The following is a 4,370-nucleotide window of genomic DNA, read 5'->3' as shown; positions in this document are numbered from 1 at the left end:
TATTATAAACTCACTGGGAAGAGAGCGGCAATTGTTTAATGTAAAGCTATGATTTCTCGTTATCCTCGCTGACACCGGCTTGAAATAAATGAGAAAGGGGCTTGGGATATGAGAGTCTTCAGTTTATACACAGACCACCTGGCTACTCACAGGAATACAGACGTATAAATTACGATTGTAAGGTAATAAGATAATAAAAAGTAGTCTTGGAAGCAGTTTGCGGACACCTCGGAATGGTTTATATTTAGCTGATGATGAGGTTGTTTCGGTTAACAGGACATGTATTTACGGCGTTCCCGTTGAAAATGAAAGAATGCATTACTGGATCATCGACTTAGCAGTACTTAGCGGAACTACTTTCCAAATACGTCCACAAGGGGGCCTCATCACTACGGTTCAACAGCTCTGTATTGACCATTGCATCATTAATTTGTCATTATTCACATATATACTGCTACTACTACAAAAACGTCAATAATAATAATAATAATAATAATAATAATAATAATAATAATAATAATAATAATAATAATAATAAAAAAATAATAATAATAAAATAATAATAATCATCATCATCATCATCATCAAACATTTATTTACTGAATAGAGGATGTATTACAGATATTGATATACGGGTTTCATCAACATAGCCTGATCTCAGCCATGCAATTGAGATGCCACGCTATTAAAATGATCATAATTCATCAGCTGTCATGTCTGCTAATCTTTTTAGTTATACTGTTGGCTGCCATTCAGTCATCACACAGAAGTGACATTTTCACTGGAAAACTAGGAGGTGGTGTCCATGTTGAGTGACTAAATTATAGTGGGATAAATGAAAGCCTAATGCTTAAAGTCGATGGTTCTGGAACAGCTTCCTTCTTTCATTCAAACCATGAAAAAACTAGTCACCAAGATTACTTTTTACCCCAAAGCTGTTTTGGAAAACTAATTGGAGACAGGCAACAAATCTGTTTGGAGCTTGTTAAAATGAGTTCTTATTGATTCTCATGGTCTTTTTCAACAACATATCTGAGATTTTCTGCATATTTTTTTCTCATCCACTCCACCATTTCAGCTTAGAAAATGTTACTGTAAAATGAAAATGTCTTCTGAACTACTCTACACTAAAATGCTCATACATATTTGAGAAATGATTATACGGCATATTATCCGTTCTGATGTATCGGCGTGAGCGGAAATCAAAAGCGCTTATCCGCGCGAGGCGCAGAAGTTCGGATGCAAAAAGAAAAACGGTTTGAAAAAAGGTACGTTTTTGCACGCGGAAACGGAGCCATATTGGCTCAAGGCAGAGTTTTGGCCCGCATAAGCCCCTATCGGCCTGGTTGAACAGCGAACACAATTGCGGGGTTTTGAAGAATAACCCCTCCCACTTCGACTGTGCCGCAGAAACCTTTCCCATCCATGGGATCATAGCTGGTTCAAAGAGCACGTCGATGACGTGACCCCCGTCACTGTCGCACAAAAGCTGCTGAACGGCATTCACCTCCTCACAACCGCCTCGGAGTCCTGCGCTACGTACCAGCTGGGCTGGCCATCTGATGCTTTTATTTATTCATCAACTTCTGTAAGAGAATCAAAATTAAGAACACCAACACTCACCCCCCACACACACACACACACACACACACACACACACACCACAAAGTTTGGCAAGGAACAGATTTAGTGTAGGTGGACCTTAGAAATGGTCTGTTTTTAGGAGGTTGTAAAGACTTGCAACCTGAAAAATCTAACTTTATGTTTTGACCATATATATATATATATATATATATATATATATATATATATATATATATATATATATTGTCAGGAACTGAATGAATGTAACAAACCCCACTTCATAAAGAAAATAAGACAGTGAAGGCAAGTTGTGCACTTACTTTATTACAAGCTGCCATTTTAGGATCCAGGCCAACATTTCCCTGGTAAGAATGCAGACCTTCGTTGTTAAACTGTTCCTAGAGACCAAACCCTCGTTAGCGTCCACCACAGAAAAAAAAATTGACGTGTCGCTTTCTCACGCCAAAGACGAATTCTGGGGTCAGGACGTGCCCATTCTTCTGAGCATTGTGGGAGTTGGCGGGTCCCCTGGCTCAACTCTTTACACCGAGCAGAAGGCAGAACCCCGCATGTCTTCATTAACCCTGTCAGACCAGCTCTGAGCAACCGTTTCAAAGATGCCTATCTTTGAACTTGTTCTTAAAATAATTAGAGGTAGGTAGCAGGTGTGAGTAATTTTCTCTGGCAAACAAACAGAACATATACCGGATCGGTTGTGGTATTTTTTTGCTGTTTTTCTTCTAGTTTCCCTTCATTGTTTATTAGTGTATTCCCTATAGGACATGGAGCTGTATTGCTTGGGACACATTCCCTTTGCAAAATTAGATTTTTATATGAAATATATTTTACAATTCATCATCAGTCTAGCTTCCTTTTTGGCTGTTCCACCTAGCTTACAAAAAATATTTGTGTCTTCCATTGCTATAAATTCTCCCGGAGGTGCGTTGGCCTAGTTTATTTCAGGATTATGGTCATTGCTCTGTAGCTGAATAACTAGAGGGCATCTAAGCTAAGGCATTGCAGGCCTCTTAAAATGGCAGCAGTATGGCTGTGCACCCCCCCCCCCCCCCCCAAATATCACTCAGACACGTATACAATATCCAAATGCAGTGGCTATATAACATACTCATACATTAAAGCATGTTTTCAGTTGTGATGACATTATATCGTGGAATTATCATGAGGCGCGCAGCTATTCTGCACAACATATATACTGAATGGGAAGTAGGCCAAGGCCAAAAAACTACTTTTAAAAAGAAACTGTAATTATATAAACTGTATTATATAATTTGTCATAATTATAATTCAGGCGAGGCATACACACATTAATGTAGAAAATATGTTTCTGAGGATCTGCTGGTGCTTGGACACAGATTTGTCTGGGTCCCCGGAGCCCAGTTTAGGATCCTCAGCAATCCCAACCATTTTCACTTTGCCTGGACTACCTGAGTGAGGAAAGTTCTGGAACATGGAGGTTAACAGACAGCAGAAACGAAAAAAAAAACCTAGCAAACAAAATGAATAAAACCAGGCCCGCTTTGTATGCCTCCCTCATCTCCTGGCCCCTCCCTCTGATCACCAGAAGCTGAGCGGCCTTTGTTTCCCGGGGAATGGTAATCGTGTCGCGCGCATCTGAGCCCTGCATATCTAATGATGCTCTTTATCACCGCGGAAATGAGAGAGGAATGCAACGCCAGGTCAGGGCGACGGGTCAGACTCAAAACGCACTTTGACAAGAGCAGATATCTGTGCGTGTCTGTGAGTGTACATCTGTATTCACGCCACCAAAAAATATAATTCTGTTTAAATTCATTGATTTTTGTTGATGGGTGTGAGCTGCAGGCACGAGTATTATTAAATGAGGAATGTTGTTTTAACACGGTGGTGAAAGACGTGTTCTGCCAGTTTGAGGGGTGCGAATGATAGGCAGAGGCAATTTCAGGGTCTGAAAACTAACAATACTTTATACTGTAAGTAAGGTTTTTACAAAAGCAGTGAGGTGCTTGTATCTTGTCACCACTTGGCACCTCCAAATAACTTCATAACTATTCTGTTCATTTAGGGAGTCAAATGGTCCCCGCATCACCAGAGAACCAACTATTGTAAAACATCAGGGTGAAAAAACACCCAACCCCCTGCCATGTCTATGCACACACACACACACACACCCGCACACACGCGTGCATATGTGCGCGCACACACACACACACACACACACACACACACACACACACACAGACACACACACACACACACACACAGACACACACACACACACACACACACACAAACACAATACTGGCATTTTGATTCACTCAAGGATTAATGAGGTTTTTTTTCCTTCTTGTACTTAATTGAAGGTGATAGCTTCAGCCAAGATGGTATTAAAGAGGATCAAGAGACTAGATGCAGAGCGGATTAAAAAAAGATGCTCGTAAAATATTACGAATGCTGAAAAGGTTTACGTTCTGCTTGAAACCCCAATGTCTCATCAGGCTACACCATAAAATATACACGTCAGTAAAAATAGAAAACACATTAGAGAACAGTCAGACAAAACTGGAGTTCATTTTTTATTTTTTTTCTAACTGCAGATTTCAGGTATACAACTGAACATTGTTATTTTCTTATGAGACTTATAAATAAAAATACAAAAAAAAATGTTCACTACAAAACAATCTACTGTTAGTAGGATGTAAAAAATATTTTTTCCGCTATTGAAGGCACAAACTTCACTTAGTGACAACATGGAGAAGAGAACCTGCAGCATTAAATCTCTTTTTATT

This window comes from Conger conger, chromosome 7 (assembly GCF_963514075.1).
Source record: "Conger conger chromosome 7, fConCon1.1, whole genome shotgun sequence".
Taxonomy (NCBI): domain Eukaryota; kingdom Metazoa; phylum Chordata; class Actinopteri; order Anguilliformes; family Congridae; genus Conger; species Conger conger.
This window is presented reverse-complemented; position numbering follows the sequence as displayed.